This window comes from Scyliorhinus canicula, chromosome 3 (assembly GCF_902713615.1).
Source record: "Scyliorhinus canicula chromosome 3, sScyCan1.1, whole genome shotgun sequence".
Classification (NCBI taxonomy): domain Eukaryota; kingdom Metazoa; phylum Chordata; class Chondrichthyes; order Carcharhiniformes; family Scyliorhinidae; genus Scyliorhinus; species Scyliorhinus canicula.
This window is the reverse complement of record NC_052148.1, coordinates 175,532,771-175,553,384: the sequence shown is the minus strand read 5'-3', so window position 1 is coordinate 175,553,384 and position 20,614 is coordinate 175,532,771.

Below are 20,614 nucleotides of genomic sequence, written 5' to 3'. Positions count from 1 at the left end.
ATATAGGACAGAGGTCAGAGGTGGGTTTTTTACGCAAAGAGTGGTGTGGCCGTGGAATGCCCTACCTGCAACAGTAGTGAACTCGCCAACATTGAGGGCATTTAAAAGTTTATTGGATAAGCATATGGATAATAAGGGCATAGTGTAGGTTAGATGTCCTTTAGTTTTTTTCCATGTCGGTGCAACATTGAGGGCCGAAGGGCCTGTACTGCGCTGTATCGTTCTATGTTTGTTTTTACAGTGAGGGATTTTGGGGCATCCAACTAACCCAACTAAGGGTGGACAGTTCCATCATTAACATATTTTAAAAGGTGTTTTGCGATTTTAAGAACAATGTAAAATTATCACCCGCTAATTGTGTTTTCTGGGATTTTGTTCTTCAGGAGTGAAGCAGAGGTGAGAGGATTGTTAAAATATTGGAATGCTAAATCTGAATAAACACTTAGTGCTCACCGTTACTTTCTCAGTTCCTTCTGGTTTGGGGAGCATGTTTGGTGCAAGAGACGCATTTACTGCGTTTGGAAATGTTCAGACAGAGAACATCAGACAGCTTTTTAATTCAAATGAGCAGACAGTCAGCATCATCAACAGTAAAGGCACATTGTGGAGGGGTCTCCAGGTCACCAGCAAAGATGGGAGCAGATGGGGGTCGGGTTCAGTGGAGGCACTACCAACACTTAAGGGTTTACAGACGAAAGCTCAAGCTACTTCAACTCTTGAAAGAGTATTGCTTTTGAAGGCTAATATTGTTATATTATTTGGCTGAAAATATATGCATTTGCTCAAGACGTAGACCTGGTGGCTACTATGCCTAATGATAAGGCATCAGGGAGCTGTGAAAGTCATCACCACTATTAATTTCTTTGTGTTTGCTTCCTCCCAGGGCACTACCACAGACGTGACAAGGATGTTGCACTGTGTTACATGTATATGCATTAGGTCGGTAATAGGTGGATTGCTTGCTCAAGTTGGGAGCTAGGTGAATTTCTCCTGTAATGACGATAGTCAGAATGAACAGATTTGCATTTCTGGCTGGCTTCCCGCTGATACAGGGAGCCATTAACTGCACTCAGTTGATAATCTCAGCACCTCCACATCAACCAGGAATATTCATCAACTGGAAGGGATTACATTCCACCAATGTACATTAGGTGTACAAACACAAAGAAATGTTCATGCAGGTCTGCCTAGGTATTACCATGAAGTTTTCATACAAAAAAGTTCAATATCACTGACCTGCTCTAACCTGGAACCAGTCATAAACAGTGGCTGCGAGGCAATAAAGGATATTCCATTCAAACCCATCTGCTGACGCCTCTGAGGAACCTCACCAGTAAACAACAGGAGCATTACAACCTGAGCCATAGGACAACGAGATATGGCATCAAGCAAGTCATCCGCAAGCTCACATTGTGCTCCAGGAGTCTGGACAGGTTTGGAGGCATTCTTCAGTTCTCCGGGCTGTTCTGCACAGCAAATCAAATCACCAAAGACAAGAGGCGCAAGAAGAAAGGCTGCTCAGTAGTCCTCATCTGATGAGGATGCCAATGAAGAGGAGGAGGAATACATAGATACACAGAACATACAGTGCAGAAGGTGGCCATTTGGCCCATTGAGTCTGCACCGACGTACTTAAACCCTCACTTCCACCCTATCCCCATAACCCAATAAACCCTCCTAACCTTTTTGGACAGTAAGACAGGAAGGAGCAGTGCTCCGAAAGTTAGTGTTTGAAACAAACATGTTGGACTTTAACCTGGTGTTGTAAGACTTCTTACTGTGCTCACCCCAGTCCAACGCCGGCATCTCCACATCATGGCAACCTTTTTGGACACTAATGGCAATTTGGCATGGCCAATGCACCTAACCTGCACGTCTTTGGACTGCGGGAGGAAACCGGAGCACCCGGAGGAAACCCACGCAGACACGAGGAGAACGTGCAGACTCCGCACAGACAATGACCCAGAGGGGAATCAAACCTGGGACCCTGGCACTGTGAAGCCACAGTGCTAGCCAAATGTGCTACCGTGCTGCCCAACAGTGGATCGCGAACACCACACAGCTGATTACATTGCTGCTCCGATGCCCTGACTCCTCAAAAGTTCAGGTAGTCACTCACAATGAACCAAAGTAACTATCACGTCCCGTATCCTACTCACCCCACACACCACCACCACAAATACAAGCAGCTCTATAATCATCCAGCCATTGCACATGCAACAATTGGTCTCAGTCAGTCCATAGATTTACATTCATCACTAGACAACTGAAACCATGTACATAGATCCCTGAAAGTTGCAACCCAGGTTGAGAGGGTTGTTAAGAAGGTGTACGGTGTGTTAGCTTTTATTGGAAGAGGGATTGAGTTTCGGAGCCATGAGGTCATGTTGCAGCTGTACAAAACTCTGGTGCGGCTGCATTTGGAGTATTGCGTGCAATTCTGGTCGCCGCATTATAGGAAGGATGTGGAAACATTGGAAAGGGTGCAGAGGAGATTTACCAGAATGTTGCCTGGTATGGAGGGAAGATCTTATGAGGATAGGCTGAGGGACTTGAGGCTGTTTTCATTAGAGAGAAGAAGGTTAAGAGGTGACTTAATTGAGGCATACAAGATGATCAGAGGATTAGATAGGATGGTGATGTGTAGCACGCGGGGTCATAGCTTTAAATTGAGGGGAGATAGATACAGGACAGATGTCAGAGGTAGGTTCTTTACTCAGAGAGTAGGAAGGGCGTGGAATGCCCTGCCTGCAACAGGAATAGACTCGCCAACACTAAGGGCATTCAAATGGTCATTGGATAGACATATGGATGATAAGGGAATAATGTAGATGGGCTTTCGAGTGGTTTCACAGGTCGGCGCAAAATCGAGGGCCGAAGGGCCTGTACTGCGCTGTAATGTTCTATGTTCTATGTTCTATCTCGCAGCCTGTGTGATCTACCATCCCAGTGTTCGAGGATGTAAATAGCATTTGGAAGTAACCTAAGGGTCACCATAAACAAACAGAAGAGTTTTGAACGAAAAGTGCCAAAATTGGGTGCGTATGGGCTACGGCGGGTAAGAATGGGTGGAATCCCCGGGTAGGACGGTGACCAGTGCCGTATGTGCTTTACCCGAGCGTAGATGACCAGGGTGTCCTCAGGCAAGGCGGGGACCAGTGCCGTTACTCCACTGCCTGAGTGACCTACAAGAACGGTGAGAGTGTGGTCATCATGGTGGTAGCATTTATGCTATCTCCTGCCTTCGAAGCAGAAGAGCAGTTATGAACGGTTGTCTACGGGCAAATTGTTCCTTTAACTGCCAGTGGGTGTGAAAGGAGTGGTGGCGTGGGGCCATAAAAACATTAAGTGAAGAAACAACATTCAACACTGACAGTAACAAACATTTAAAACAACCAACTGACATAACAAAAACGTGCAGCTTCCATCAGAAAGGACACTGTAAATCACATTTGGCTTGGGGTGTAACTAGCATATGGAGTCAGTGTAGTGTGACTGAAGAAGAGAGGAAGGAGAAGAGAAACAAAAATGAAGTGGCATTGCTGAGGTGTCCCTGCCATGAGAAGTGGCGGGTAAGCGCTCACAGTTTGCATGGGGCAGCTGGGACCTTGCAGCTGCTGTTGGTGGTGTTCTCTTTCATATCTGGGGGCTAGTCTAGCTGGTGGTGGGGGTCTCCTGCAATCTCGGGCGAAGTGTCCTGACTGCCCACAGTTGTAACATGACCCCTGGAGCACATAAGGTGGAGCAGGCTCTCTGGTGCATTGCTCCCTTGGGTATGGTTCCCTGGGTGGGGGGTCCAGGCTGTTGGTGTCATTGCTGGTTCGAGGGGCATTGGTGGGCTGATTCCGTTGCTGTTTCAGGGGGGCTTGACATTCTCGTGCGTAATGTCCTAACTGTCTGCAATTGTAACATTCATGGGATTTAGGCTGCTGTGGGCTATTTCTTCCCTCGTTTACCAATGCGGGGTTCTGATGTGTCCTAACTAGATGCATGTTAGCACCTGCCTGCTCTTCTTCTGCTTTACCGTAAGCTGATTTTCCCTGAATGGACTGTTCCCAATCTCTTTAGTACCTTTAGTACCCATTTGAAAAATGAAAAAATGAAAATCACTTATTGTCACAAGTAGGCTTCAATGAAGTTACTGTGAAAAGCCCCTAGTCGCCACATTCCGGCGCCTGTCCGGGGAGGCTGGCACCTTTCTCATTGTGGATCTCGTCTGAGGGGTCGTAATTTGCGCAAACTCTCTGTCCTGCTTCTGTCGCGTGAGTAGGAATGGTGTAATTGTGTCGCACGCGTCCCGTAATTGAGTGATGATTAATGGGGTCGTGTACAGGAAATCTGGGTTTCCTTCTGTTGTGGCCCTGTGCTGTGGTTACAGGGTACATAGGGGTGTGTTTTGCCTGTGCAGTCGGGGGTGGGGGTGCTTTTCGTTTCTGAGGTTTTTCCTGTATACATGTGCCATGTACATATCTATGGGCAGTCCCATTTAACTCCTGCCAGTTGGGGCCATTTTCTTGGTCTAATTGGGGTCCAAACATGCTCTGGAACCCATTCTGAACAGAAAGCAGAGATTGCAATTCTGCAATTTGCTTCGGGCACTTTGCGTGATTACCGAGCTCTGCCTTTGTTCCGTCGTGGAATTGTGGAGTGCTCGTAGGGCTGCTTTTAAATTGTTACACTGTTTTTGCAACTGCTCAACTTGTTGTTCTGTTTCCTGTCTTACCCGCGCGTTGCGTGTCTTGGTAGGCTTTGTCGTATTGGGACTGAAAGCTGCTCAAATGGGCAAGACAAGATTGGTATGCCCGCTTGGCATCAGCCACCTCTTTGTCCCTCACCGCTAACTGCTCTCTCAGTTCCCTGTTCTCTCTCTCATATTCGCTCACATCTCCTTCACTATTCCTGTCTGTCTCCTCAATCTCTCTGCGGAGCGTCCTCATGACCTCCTCAGTGCCTCGCAATTGTGCCAAGCAGGACATGATTGCCATCGGCTTGCAAGCTTTCACTAAGCTCTTCTTATGAATCTCTGTCAGGTTCTCCCACCAAGTATGCTCTATACTTCCGGGACCTGTTTCATCATTCGCGCAGAATTCGCTCCAAAGGGGTCATCCTTTCCCTTTGAGGTACTTTCTGATTTCCTCTTCCCATACGGGACACTGTCCTACTCTACTGGTCGCTGCGGCATCGAATTCCTGGGGGTTCATAAGGCATTCCATTGCCTTCTTTGCCATTTTTCTCTCGCTATCTCTGGGGCCTACTGAATTTGGAACGGGGTGATAAAGTGGTGATGTAAACACGGGTATTGCTTTCGCTAATTTCAGGCCTACAAAACTCCCGACAGTTTTACGCAACAAAATCTCTCAGGTTTACCTTATATCACTGTTAGTATGCATGCAAATAGCACACGTCCGAATCTTGATGGTTTGATCAGTATTGGTCTCACGCTTGTGGTTTTTCTTTTTCCAATTGGATTCTAATTCAAATTTGGGTTCTCTCGAAGTGACTAGGCCACTTCTAGGTTGAATCCCATCAGATATCGCCAGTAAATGTTGCTATATTTATCTGTTTATAAATATAGCGGTCAATATGGTCGTCTTCCTTAATCCTAATTATGTTTGCTCTAGAGTCGCCAGGTATCTTTCGATACCACCACAAGGTTCAAACCCGAATACTGATCAAAGAACCAATACACCAGTTAGTTAGTTCATAGTCAGTACTATTTATTTACACACACAATAATATCTACTCATGCACAAAATACCACAAACTAAACTATCTCTATCGCTAACGCCTATACTTAACTTCGGGTGCCCACTCAGTCAGAGGAACAGTGGCCGTTGTTCGGATCTGAGGCTGTTGGGTTCGAAGAGGTAACAGGAGAACAGCTAAGGTCATCCGTCTGATGGCGAGGGTTGACCTTGGACTTACTTGCTTCTGGTGCAGCAGGTGGACGGGTCTCTCCACTTCGAGAGCCGAGTCCAAGAGAGCGATTCTCTCTCGGGGCCTTCTTCTTATACCTGAAGGGGCATTGCGCGCGTTTGGGCGGGCCTTGAACTTGGCCCCAATTAATTGGGCTGTATCTTGATCACTCATATTGATCTTGACCAATAAAGGGGTGGGTGCCTGATGGCTGGGCGTGTCCTAGGTGGCCGTTGGCCTTGCTTTGTTTACGGTTTCGGCTTGGGGAACTGGCGCCGGGGTGTCTGGAGCTAGATCGGTTCCTTGAGTATCTTTCCTTTGTTCCTGGAGTGGACCATCAATATATTAATTGACCTACAGTTTCAGTCTTGTCTGGGAGCTGCCTTCTCAATATGCATACAGGCTCTGGGCCTGCCTGCTTTCTTAACATTGTCCATATTTCCCCACAGTCATTGCGATCATCCATTTTGTATTCTGGAAGTAGCCATCCTAGATGGCTACAGTAACCCCCAGCCACTCCTGTACCACCCTCACCAGTGCACCTAGCCCCCGCCAAAGCCCCCCCTGCCTGCGGAACGGCTACACCCCCCCCCCCCCCCGACTGTGGTGGCACTGAACTCAGTCCGCAGCCACCACGCTGGGTTCACAGAGAAAAAAAAGAATAAGTGTTCCACGCCGTCAGAAATTTGGCCCATCAGGGGTGGAGCATCAGGGGAGGGCCTCAGGTAACGTCCTGAGGCTGTCTCGATGGCGTTTAGTGTACTCTTTGAGTACGCCGTTTGAGGGGGCGGAGCAATGCAAAAGCAGCGGCGTCCCTGATTTCGGCGCAAACGGGGATATCCGGCCGAACGCGGTTTCGCCGTCGGCGGCCGGAGAATCCCGCCCATTAAGTTTGTTTGGTCACTCAGCAGCTTCTCGGAGGCATTGCTGTCTAAAAAGGACAGAGATTGCTCTTGTTCACATGCCAGCCCCGAAGGAGATCTCCACTCCCCAGAGACTTATTTATTCTGAATACTGAGGCTACCATACGTGATGTACAATTGGGGTTATTTAGTGAAGTAATTTCTGGTTCACTGAACATTATTATTTTCATAATCATTTATATTTATGTGTAAATACCTCATGGATTAGAAAAGTCATCCCAGAAATACTTCAAATATGCCAGGGGAGCAGGAGAATAGGAAATTCATTTAGAAAACAGTTGTCTACACAGAGGTTGTCAGCTTCTGGCCCAGTATTTAATAAAGCTTTTAAAAGAGGCATGGATAAATATTTGGTGAAGGAAAGAAAATGATATGAAGGAAGAGGGCAGAGAAAGTGGAATTGAATGGACAGCTTTTACAGAACAAAGGCACGATGGTCGAATGGCATCCTTCTGAGCTAGAAAATTATGTTATCCTTTCTTTTAAAGCCAAAAACTGCTTTCAGTTATACCTTCGTGCGACACAATAACCAACACATAAGCAAGGTTTGGGTTTAAACAAGATAAATACTCTCCATTCTCAAAAGATCGCCGCAAAAAGTCCAGAATAACGAACTATCCTCACATTTCACTGTAGTTATGGATTGATACTCTCTACAGACATGTTTGTGCTGCCTGGAGCACCTGGGAGCATTTGATCATCTCAATCTATTTATTCCCAACCTGATAATTGTTCAGCTCCTTTGTGAGGGAATTAATTGACTTAGTCTTAATTGCTCTTTTAATTGGTGAGAGGGAAAGAGAAGTGTAAGGAAAACTGAGATAAGACTAATTTCAATTTGCCAGGGAAAGATTAGTTTAGCGTTCCTGCCACATTTTGAGATTTCAGACTATGCCACATTTGGGTAACCTTGGCGTAACCCTGGAGTAATATATGTTAAAAATGTTAATATTCAGCTAAAGTTAGCTCTCAAGTAGTAACAGTAACAAGACATCAAAGCTGGCAAGTATAATTAGATTTAAAGCAGGAGCCTGATTTTAACTCATTCAAAGCCCATCCACTTACACTGAGTTACAATCATGCTCAGAGTCTCCAAAACAATGTGCTGAAGAGAGTGAAAGGTAGCATGATATTCCAGTAATCAATCACACTCTCTGCTGTGTCATCAACTCTATTCATTTAAATTCAGTAGTATCGATACTACGTGAGAGTTACAACCCCCTCAGGGGCCATACCCTGTATTGTATACGGTTCCACTCCAACACCTTGGATGACAAACTCCCCAGGTGATGTGGGGTGGGGGGGGGAGGGGAGGTGAAGCCTCCCCCCTAATTGGGAGGAACCTCACAGGATGTAAACCCCGACCTACCAAGGGTGACCCGGCAGGGCGAGGATTAGTGTAATTGTAGTATTGTGAGTAGAGTAAATAAACCTGGTTGTTATCCTGCCTACCTGGTGTTGTCTGAAGTCCTTGCCTTTGGCTATCACAGTAAGAAGTCTTACAACACCAGGTTAAAGTCCAACAGGTTTGTTTCAAACATGAGCTTTCGGAGCACGGCTCCTTCTTCAGGTGAATGGAAAGGCTTGTTCCAGAAATGTTTATATAGACACAGTCAGAGATGCCCCGGAATGCGAGCACCTGCAGGCAATCAAATCATCAAAGATGCAGAGAGAGAGGTAACTCCAGGTTAAAGAGGTGAGAATTGTCCCAAGCCAGTTCAGTCGGTAGGCCTCTGCAAGTCCAGGCTTGTTGGTGGGGGCCGAATGTAATGCGACATGAATCCCAGATCCCGGTTGAGTCCGCATTCATGCGTGCGGAACTTAGCTATAAGTTTTTGCTCAGCAATTTTGCGTTGTCGCGTCTCCTGAACGCAAAATTGCTGAGCAAAAACTTATAGCTAAGTTCCGCACGCATGAATGCGGACTCAACCGGGATCTGGGATTCATGTCGCATTACATTCGGCCCCCACCAACAAGCCTGGACTTGCAGAGGCCTACCGACTGAACTGGCTTGGGACAATTCTCACCTCTTTAACCTGGAGTTACCTCTCTCTCTGCATCTTTGATGATTTGATTGCCTGCAGGTGCTCGCATTCCGGGGCATCTCTGACTGTGTCTATATAAACATTTCTGGAACAAGCCTTTCCATTCACCTGAAGAAGGAGCCGTGCTCCGAAAGCTCGTGTTTGAAACAAACCTGTTGGACTTTAACCTGGTGTTGTAAGACTTCTTACTGTGCTCACCCCAGTCCAACGCCGGCATCTCCACATCTTGGCTATCACAGTTAGGCTGATCGATACAGCTATTCACAAATAATTTACCGTTAAAGTATAATCTCTTCTCAAAGTAGAACATCACCAAGACAGTAACACTGTAGTGGTTAGAAGAAACTAGCAAATTTCTGGATTTATTTCTGAGTTTCACACAGAATTATTTCCAAGCACTAAATAGAACAAAAGAAAAGGCCTTATATTTGTAGCTTTTTAAAAATAGTAATTTCTTTAGTTCTGGAGATGAATACAGTTTAACTTAATTTTCATTGGTTACAGTTTTGAAATTAAGACTCATCCATTGAAGTCTTATTGTACACTTTGTAACAAAGTGTAACAAAGTTATTGTAACAAAGTTGCACCCCAGTTTAAAGTCTGGAGCAGTGCGATATGACCACCCTTGGAGCGGATTCGTAACTGTGTTTGATTTTGTGTAGAGTGTAACTTGTATTTTTCAGATCTGTAACTTCAAACTGTAGAATCAGGGTACTACACTTGATGTTTCCTCCTTATTATTCGAACAATACCACTCAACCACTCAGCACCCAAACATTTTCAAACAACCAGCTTGCTATTTCCACTCCCCAAGTATAATAAGTCTTGCTCCTCCGCACTGAAGCCATCATATGTTTGTACCATTGGAGTTATTTTGTGAAGTAATTTCTTGTGCACTGCATATTATAATTTACATAATCATTAATATTTAATCAGTGGTAGCTATTTGGTTATTATAAAATATAATATTTAATTAATTTTTCAAATAACATTTTGATTTTCTTTTCATTGCATTAAAGGCACGTCAAATACACTATAGTTGATACGGTGGGCAAAAGACTTCATGGATTAGAAAAAGGCACCCCAGGACAATACTTTAAGATATGACAGGGGACCAGGAGAATAAAGAAATTCATTTTGAAAAATGTTCTTTGCACAGAGCTATCAGCTCCCAGAACAAGTTAATGAAGTGGGGTTGAGGCCAAGATGCTGGATTAATTTAAGAATGAGATGCTTTGAAAAATGTTGCCTGCACCATATCAACTATAGTGTATTTCAGGTGCCTATAATGTAATTATAAGAACATCAGAATGTTATTTGAAAAATTAATTCTATATTATATTTTATAATGACCAAATAGCTACCACTGAGTTAAATGCAGTAATTCAATCTAGGGTCCTCCTGGCATTTATGGTATCTTTGGAATCACTTTGTTGAATAACTGCAGTATCACTCACTGTCTGACAGCTATAAAAATATATTGTATGCTTTATTTTTGTACTGAAGATGAGATGTTATTCCTGGAAAATGAAACTAATTCTACACTTTGCACTTACTGGCAGCATCAAGTACTTCAACATCATGAATTGTAGAGAATAATGTCAGTTTTACTGTTCAAATCAATGTCAGTTTTGACAGTGCCTGTACAGAATGCTAATGTTGTGCTGCCCGTTTGGTTAAACGCTGTATCTGTACTGGGGGTGGTATACACTAATTTGGATAAGATAAGTGCTGTTGAACTGAACCAAATTCAGGCCCTTGTTGAATTTACATAAACTGGTACAATTTATGTCACTTTGGGTTCAGCATTCTGTTTGACCCCTGTCCATTTTACACAGCTGCACCTTAAGACAAATTTCTGATGCAGGTACATCAAAATATAACACTTAAAATAAAATAATAAGTGGTTAACTGTTGCCACTCACACACAACATGAATGACTTATTGCTTAGAATTCTGATGGGTTTCATGAAATTTGACATGTCTTGATAATTCAAACTCTTCAGCAAAGACCAGTACATCAAAATTAAGCATTTGATGCCTGACACCGATTTCCTCACACACTGACAACATTTGACACACACTATTGTAAACCACATTTTACATTATGACATTTTATCATAGCACATAATGCAAATGACTAGGACAGAAGGGATGGTTCTGAAAACTGTCGGTGTATTTCGGATGATAGTTTAATATTCCCGTAACAGCCTCCCCGAACAGGCACCAGAATGTGGCGACTAGGGGCTTTTCACAGTCACTTCATTTGAAGCCTACTTGTGACAATAAGCGATTTTTATTTTCATTTCATTTCATATTATCCCTATGTTAAGTAAACTTCATGCAAACTATTTTATTTTAATATTAGTACAGATGTCCTTAAAATGGTATCAAAGGCTCGTTCTTATATTACCACCACCTAAGGGAAAAAAAGAAAAAAGAAAAATTACAACACAGGAACAGACCCTTTGGCCTTACAAGCCTGCATGATCCAGATCCTCTATCTAAAACTGTCGCCTATTTTCTAAGGATCAGGATCCCTCTGCTCCCTGCCCATTCATGTATCTGTCTAGATACGTCTTAAATGACGCTATCATGCCCACCTCTACCACCTCCGCCGGCAATGCGTTCCAGCACCGACCACCCTATGTATAAAGAACTTTCCCCTCTCACCTTGAACTCGTGACCCCTAGTATTTGAGTCCCCCACTCTGGGAAAAAGCTTCTTGCTATCCACCCAGTCTATACCTCTCATGATTTTCTAGACCTCAATGAGGTCCCCCCTCAACCTCCGTCTTTCTAATGAAAATAATCCGAATCTACTCAACCTCTCTTCATAGCTAGCGCCCTCCATACCAGGCAACATCCTGGTGAACCTCCTCTGCACCTTCTCCAAAGCATCCACATCCTTTTGGTAATGTGGCGACCAGAACTGTACACAGTATTCCAAATGTGGCCGAACCAAAGTCTTATACAACTGTAACATGACCTGCTAACTCTTGTACTCAATACCCCTTCCGATGAAGGAAAGCATGCCGTATGCCTTCTTGACCACTCTATCAATATTGCACCCACCTTCAGGGTACAATGGGCCTGCCTGAACACCCAAATCTCTCTGTACATCAATTTTCCCCAGGGCTTTTTCATTTACCGTATAGTTCGCACTTGGATTGGATCTTCCAAAATGCATCACCTCGCATTTGCCCGGATTGAACTCCATCTGCCATTTCTCTGTCCAACTCTCCAATCTATCTATATTCTGCTGTATTCTCTGACAGTCCCCTTCACTATCTGTTACTCCACCAATCTTAGTGTCATCTGCAAACTTGCTAATCAGACCACATATACCTTCCTCCAGATCATTTATGTATATCACAAACAACAATGGTCCCAACACGGATCCCTGTGGAACACCACTGGTCACAGTTCTCCATTTTGAGAAACTCCCACTACTACTCTCTGTCTCCTGTTGCCCAGCCAGTTCTTTATCCATCTAGCTAGTACACCCTGGACCCCATGAGACTTCACTTTTTCCATCAGCCTACCATGGGGAACCTTATCAAATGCCTTATTGAAGTCCATGTATATGACATCTACAGCCCTTCCCACATCAATCAACTTTGTCACTTCCTCAAATAATTCTATTAAGTTGGTAAGACATGACCTTCCCTGCACAAAACCATATTGCCTATCACTGATAAGCCCATTTTCTTCCAAATGGGAATAGATCCTATCCCTCAGTATCTTCTCCAGCAGCCTCCCTACCACTGACGCCAGGCTCACCGGTCTATAATTACCTGGATTATCCCTGCTACCCTTTTTAAACAAGGGGACAACATTAGCAATTCTCCAGTCCGCCGGTACCTCACCCGTGTTCAAGGATGCTGCAAAGATATCTGTTAGGGCCCCAACTATTTCCTCTCTCACTTCCCTCATTAACCTCCCATCTGGACCTGAGGACTTGTCCACCTTAATGCCTTTTAGAATACCCAACACATCCTCCCTCCTCATGCTGACTTGACCGAGAGTAATCAAACATCTATCCCTAACCTCAACACCTCAATATTGATGCAAAGTACTCATTATGTATCTCACCCATTTTCTCTGACTCCACGCATAACTGTTCTCCTTTGTCCTTGAGTGGGCCAACTCTTTCTCTAGTTACCCTCTTGCTCCTTATATATGAATAAAAGGCTTTGGGATTTTCCTTAACCCTGTTTGCGAATGATATTTCATGACCCCTTTTAGCCCTCTTGATTCCTCGTTTCAGATTGATCCTATATTCCTGATATTCTTCCAAAGCTTCGTCTGTCTTCAGTCGCCTCAACCTTCCTTTTTCCTCTTAGCTAGTCTCACAATTTCACCTATCATCCATGGTTCCCTAATCTTGCCATTTCTATCCCTCATTTTCACAGGGACATGTCTGTCTTGCACTCTTATCAACCTCTCTGTAAAAGCCTCCCACATATCAAATGTGGATTTACCTTCAAACAGCTGCTCCCAATCCACATTCCCTAGCTCCTGCCGAATTTTGGTATAGTTGGCCTTCCCCCAATTTAGCACTCTTCCATTAGGACCACTCTCGTCTTTGTCCATGAGTATTCTAAAACGTACGGAATTGTTATCACTATTCCCAAAGTAATCCCCGACTGAAACTTCAACCACCTGGCCGGGTTCATTCCCCAACACCAGGTCCAGAATAATCTTCCACACAGCTGTTACTCGAATAATAACAATAAACTGTATTAAATGGAATTATTTTCAAGAAAACATTGGACAAGTTATATGTACTGTCGAACATAAAACAAAGAGAAACATTGTTCAGCAAGGGAAATGTTTAAACAGGAGATAAAACATCATCTTAAATGGTACTGCAAAATGGGTAATATTGCATTTGTCATCTGTTATAGATGAAGTCAACAGAACTGAGAACAGTTGGGTATATAATGGGCAGCCATTGTGATATCTCCTTTCCTTGGATTGCCACCTTGCCATGCTAGAGATGCTTGAACATTTTGTTGACACAAAGAGCAATGCCGTCAGGTGTCTTAAACTCCAGGTAGGATCAGCCGTGATGGTAAGGTCGGAGGACAGGAACCAGACAAAGCACAATCCAAAACAAGTCATCAACGGCACGGACCAGATAGAAGATAGTCGTATGGTATCAACCGATGCTATGGCGGATGAAGGCTGCAGAAGTAGGGAGATCCCCATTATCGCGATTTTCTTGTCAGCGGAACTGGATCTACTTTCTGTCAAGGATGTGCAATGGTATACCCACGCTAAAAGATGTCCTGCACCAGGCATCTACTAGAGGAAACCAGCATACCCCCCAGACAGACAAGCCCTGTAGAGAGAGGTGACAGGGATAGAAACGTGAGATCTGGAAGTCCCTAGCTTTGGATCGGCATGTAGGTGGTGAAGTTTGATTTAGTCGTCTCTCTCTTGGAATAGGAAAAGGAGAGCCTTTCGACAGCTTTCTTCACAACTGAGCAGGCCTCTTCGGATCCACTCTGTTCCACCCCACATGGGGAAAGGACTAGAAAAGGTGCCCTAAAAATAGTCTGTTCCATCTCCAGCCTGGCTGGAAAACCCCAAGCAGCAGGTTCATCTACCTGCAGCCTGAATATCTAAGTTAAACTGAATTTTGGAACCTGAAATGTACAAACCCTCATGGATAATGAGCAAAACAATCAACTAGAACAGAGAACTGCCCTTGATGCCCATCTGCTCAGGCACTTCGACACTGATATTGCTGCCCTGCAAGGGACCCAAAGACTAGGCAAAAGGTAGCTGAGAGAAGATGGCGGGGGTCACACCTTCTTCCAGAGAGGAAAACCCGAGGATCAGCCCAGGACACATGGATTTCCATCCGCTATCAAAACTGTCGGCATCAACGAGTGCATCATGACTCTCTATCTACAATGTGCCAAGAATCAGCAGGCAACATCCGTGAGTGTCTATTCCCAACCTTTGATGCTAATGAAGGCTTCCACCCCACCCGGGACACCATACTTTCCAACATTCCTGAGGAAGATAAAATCATCCTCCTTGTGGACTTCAACGCCCGAGTTGTAAAGGGTTTCCAACTCTGGAACGGAACCATCGGAAAGGGAAGAGTTGGGAATTGCAACTCCAACGGGGTTCTCCTGCTTACCAAGTGCATGGAACACCAGTTGGTCATCACTAAGATACTGTTCCACCAAAAAGACAAGTTCAAGACTTCTTGCATACACCCACGAGCAAAACACTGGCACATGATTGACTTTGTAATCGTCTGATCCCGAGACCAAAAGGATGCCCTCGTCACCAAAGCGAAGACCAGTGAAGATGACTGCTGGATCAACCAATGGCTCATCTACTCTTCTACGTCAATCAAGCTCCACCAGAAGCAGCGGAAGATGAAGAAACAGCTCAGAAAACAGATCAATGTTGAGCAGCTTCAAGATCCAAGCATGCTAGTGAACTTCCAATAATGTGAAGAAGGCCTATGGTGTGTTGGCCTTTATTGGTAGAGGGATTGAGTTCCGGAGCCATGAGGTCATGTTGCAGTTGTACAAAACTCTAGTACGGCCGCATTTGGAGTATTGCGTACAGTTCTGGTCGCCTCATTATAGGAAGGACGTGGAAGCTTTGGAACGGGTGCAGAGGAGATTTACCAGGATGTTGCCTGGTATGGAGGGAAAATCTTATGAGGAAAGGCTGATGGACTTGAGGTTGTTTTCGTTAGAGAGAAGAAGGTTAAGAGGTGACTTAATAGAGGCATACAAAATGATCAGAGGGTTAGATAGGGTGGACAGCGAGAGCCTTCTCCCGCAGATGGAGGTGGCTAGCACGAGGGGACATAGCCTTAAATTGAGGGGTAATAGATATAGGACAGAGGTCAGAGGTGGGTTTTTTACGCAAAGAGTGGTGAGGCCGTGGAATGCCCTACCTGCAACAGTAGTGAACATGCCAACATTGAGGGCATTTAAAAATTTATTGGATAAGCATATGGATGATAAGGGCATAGTGTAGGTTAGATGGCCTTTAGATTTTTTCCATGTCGGTGCAACATCGAGGGCCGAAGGGCCTGTACTGCGCTGTATCGTTCTATGTTCTATTAATGTCTTCTCCAAAATCTCCTCAGTGTTCATTCTAATGGAGTGGAGGAAAACTGGAAAGAGCTGAATACAGCCGTCATCTAAATCTGTGAAGAAACCAGCGGCTACAAGACTAGGAAACACCAAGACTGGTTCGACGAGAATGACCACACTATCCAAGACCTCATCGACAAGAAGAGGAAAGTGCTTTGTGCTTGCCAGCAAGGCAAAGAGTAGAGATCATCAATCAACCAAGGCAAAGGTACAAAGGCGGCACGATAGCACAGTGGTTAGCACTGTTGCTGCACAGCTCAAGGATCCCAGGTTCGATTCCCGGCTTGGATCACTGTCTGTGCAGAGTCTGCACATTCTTCCTGTGTCACAGTGGGTTTCCTCCGGGTGCTCCGGTTTCCTCCCACAGTCCAAAGATGTGCAGGTTAGGTTAATTGGCCATGTTAAATTGCCCTTAGTGTCCAAAAAGGTTATATGGGGCTACTGGGTTATGGAGATAGGGTAGAGGTGTGGGCTTAAGTAGGGTGCTCTTTCCAAGGGCCGGTGCAGACTCGATGGGCTTATTGGCCTCCTTCTGCACTGTAAACTAGGGAAATCAAAAACCAATGGTTAACTGAGAAAGCTAAGGAGCTGCAACTCCACACCAACAAGCATGGCATCTGCGGTTTCTTCAGTGCCACGAAGGCAATATATGACCCAACACCCTGGGCCTCGAACCATTGCGGAGTAAGGACAGAACCCTTTTGAGAGACAGAGAAAACATTGGCCTTCGGTGAGGAGAACACCTCAAAGAGCTTTTAAAACATGGTACAATCATGAATGAGGATGTGTTTAAGAAAATCCCCCAACCCTCATCAAAGATGACCTTGGACTCCCACAAAGCGTCAAAGTCAAAGCTACCATTAAACAGATGGAGAATGGAACATCGGCATGAGTGGATGGGATCCCAGTGGCGATTTTCAAACTTGGGAGGAGAAGAGATCAGCTGTCATCTCCATCAGCTGTTTCTGAAAATCAGGAATATAGAAAATATTCCTTCCGACTTCAGGGATGCCGTCATTGCCACTATCTTTAAGAAAGGAGAGAAAATGGACTGCGGGAATCTCCTTATTCTCCATCGCCAAGGAGATCATCATTCCAACCCTCGCTGGCCACCTTCTCCCAGTATGTGAAGAAATCTTTCCAGAAAGCCAGTGTGGCTTTCGACCAAACCGAACAGCGGACATGATTTTCACTGCTCACAACTTCATGAGAAATGCCAGGAACAACATCAACCAATCTACATGGCCTCCGTCGATTTGACCAAGACTTCTGACTCAGTCAATCTGGAATTGCTATGGAAGACCCTGTTAAAGGCCAGCTGTCCAGAGAATTTCATCAACGTCCTTCGACTCCTCCGTGACAAGATGTCAGCGACAGTCTTCACCGATAGAAATAAGACAAACCTTCAAGGCCAAGCAGTGATGTATCAACACCCCCACCCTTTTCTCCATCCTCATCGCCATCATCCTTCACCTTGTCAAGAACAAGCTTCCCAGTGGAGTGGACATTGCCTACAGAATGGACGTAGAACATTTCAACCTCAACTGGTTGAAATCCAAGAAGAAAATGATACTGAAATTGTTCATGGAACTTCAGTGTGCAGATGACATCGCCACCTCCACTCTCTCAGAAGAGAATCTCCAAGCGATGCTTGACACCTTTGTGGAAGCATATCGAAGGACCGGTCTCAGCCTCAGCCTCAGCCTCAAGAAGACTCAATCTTTTATCAATGTACTAACATTAGCAGCCTTGGAGGAGCCAAGAGCACTAGCATTGAGGCCATGATCATCCGAAGTCAACTCCACTGGGCCGGTCATGTGCTTAGGATGTCAGACTCCCGACTGCCAAAGCAAATCTTTGCCCGGCTCAAGGAAGACTCTCAAACAAGAGGAGGGCAAAGGGAGCACTTCAAAAATAACCTGAAGGCTTAGCTCAAGGAATGCAACACAGACGTCAATGCCTGGGAGACACTTAGTCAGAAGAGACCTACTTGGAGGAACATCCTGACTGAAGGGACACAATTCTTCAAGGACACCCGGGGGAAGAGGAGGTCTGGAAAAAGAGCCTAAGAAAGGAATCCCAATGATCTAGAGTCCAAGGACTGACCCCAACTCCCAGGTACACCTGCCAAGTGTGCGGTCAAAAATGCAGCTCTAGGATCGGGCTCAGCAATGATGCAGGGATAAAGAACCCATTACAGGGAGTTTCTTAGGTGGACAATCATACTCATTGGTGAGTGATCGCTGAAGAAGAAGAAGATTGTGACATCTCCAATTCTATGCAAGCACCCAAGACAAATTTCTATCCAAAGGGCACAAATCAGATGGATTGGATTTCCAGGGATGAACAAGGAGATTAGATCAAATTTAAATTGAATAAAGGACACATTTAGTGCTCACAATGGAGATGCTGAAATGAATCTAATGCAAATACAAAAATGTTACAAAACTGCAACAAAAAGACAAAGAGGGAGTATGAGAGAAAATTAGCAGTAACATAGAGGGCAAAAATGGTTTTCTTAGGGATATTAGCAGGAAGAAGAAGTATTACTACTAAGAGGGAAAAGATCCATTCAGTAAGAGAACAGCTGAGCTACTTAATTAGTCTGTCTCAGTTCTCACATTCTACTGTTTAATAGTCACGTGATATAATAATAATGGCGTTTTCATCTAATCATGGTAACCATTCTTGATCACCAGATACAAAATTCCCATGCAGGGACATTGGTGACAAATTTGATAGCTTAAAGTCATTTCTAAATCTGGGAGGTCGGTTAGGTCTGTTGGCTGGATGACTGGTTTGTGATGCAGAGTGACACTAACAGTACGGGTTCAATTCATGTATCGGCTGAGGTTACCATGAAGGCCTGTCTTCTCAATCTTGTCCCTCGCCTGAGGTGTGGTGACCCTCAGGTTAAACCACCACCAGTCAGCTCTCTCTCAAAGGGGACAGCAGCCTATGGTCCTCTGGGAGTATGGCAACTTTCATTCATTTATTAATCTCAAAATGCTTTAGATTTATTCCATCTACCACCATTTACATTTGCAAGTATTTGAGTCCATAAGCCACTTATACCATTAAAAGATTGGGTGGGGTTACTGGGTTACGGGGGTAGGGTGGAGGGTGATCTTTCCAAGGGCCGGTGCAGAATTGATGGGCCAAATGGCCTCATTCTGCACTGTAAATTCTATGACTCTATGATTCTATGACCGGCTGGGTCACTGTCTGTGTGGAGTCTGCACGTCCTCCCCCTGTGTGCGTGGGTTTCCTCCGGGTGCTCCGGTTTCCTCCCACAGTCCAAGGATGTGCGGGTTAGGTGGATTGGCCATGCTAAATTGCCCATAGTGTCCTAATAAAAGTAAGGTTAGGGGGGGGTTGTTGGGTTACGGGTATAGGGTGGATATGTGGGTTTGAGTAGGGTGATCATGGCTCGGCACAACATTGAGGGCCGAAGGGCCTGTTCTGTGCTGTACTGTTCTATGTTCTATGTTCTAAATGTCTTACCATGTACTCCTATTTTAGTCTTTCCTCTCTAAATTTACTAAAAGAGAGACATTACCAAACAAATAATTCAAATGTGAAGGCACACAAACTATTTAATTCTGATGCTTTTCAATTGTAAACCTTGAGTAAGCTTGTGAAGAAGTAATGGAAGCTCCAACTATAATTTGCTAAATTGTTATTTGAAAATATTATGAGCAGCGTGGAAAATCAGAGACTTCTGTCCAGCAAAAAGAGACAGGTATGTCAGGAAATAGCTGACTCTGAGATAGAATTACGACAAATTTGTAAATATACCTATCAATTGGATGAAGGAGCAGATACGCAAGAGGTTAAATTTAATACTCGCAAAACCAAAACTCCCCAATATTTCAGACCCCAGAACTTAGCCCAATGCTTCCATTCTACAGCTCATACAGTAAGAGTGAAAAACATCAAGAGAATGGAGGTATGGACAAGAGAGGATAACATGCATCAAGAGAAAGACTTAGGGGAGCAGCGAGAGAAAGGTTGAGAAAAAGACTTGAGCATAAAAAAAAGGTGAGCGTTGACACAAAAAAACTGCTGGAAGTAAGACGTACTGGAATGCAAACAGAAAGACAGAGGTTCTGAAATTCCTGGGCTCATATTCATTGGGAACAGTTCTGGCAGACTGTCACTCCATCTGCCTATGCACAAAGATGCTGACCCTGCCTCAAGTTGCAGCAACAAGGTTATTTGCAGGTGGGGTGGGTTCCGTCTGCAAATATGCTTCAGCACCATCTGTCCCAGTTTGCCAGTTGGCATGTTGGTGCTGCAAGTGTCATTTTGATGGCAGACAGGAAACCTGGAAGGGGCCTGATGAAAATCTTCATTTTGAAATTTTCTACTCCTCATGGAGCACAATCCAGCTTCTCAGAAAAGGTAACCAGCCCCTTTGGGATTAATTATAAAAGATGACAGAGAACATCAATGAGTTGAAACCGCACTGTGCAGTATCAATCAAGAACCTATTCATGCACTGAATGAAGTCTCGCCATGTATTTAAAGTTAAGAGAGTAGTCAAAGGAATTTTGTACAAGCGTGTTAACAATGTCACACCATCATTTCAAAGG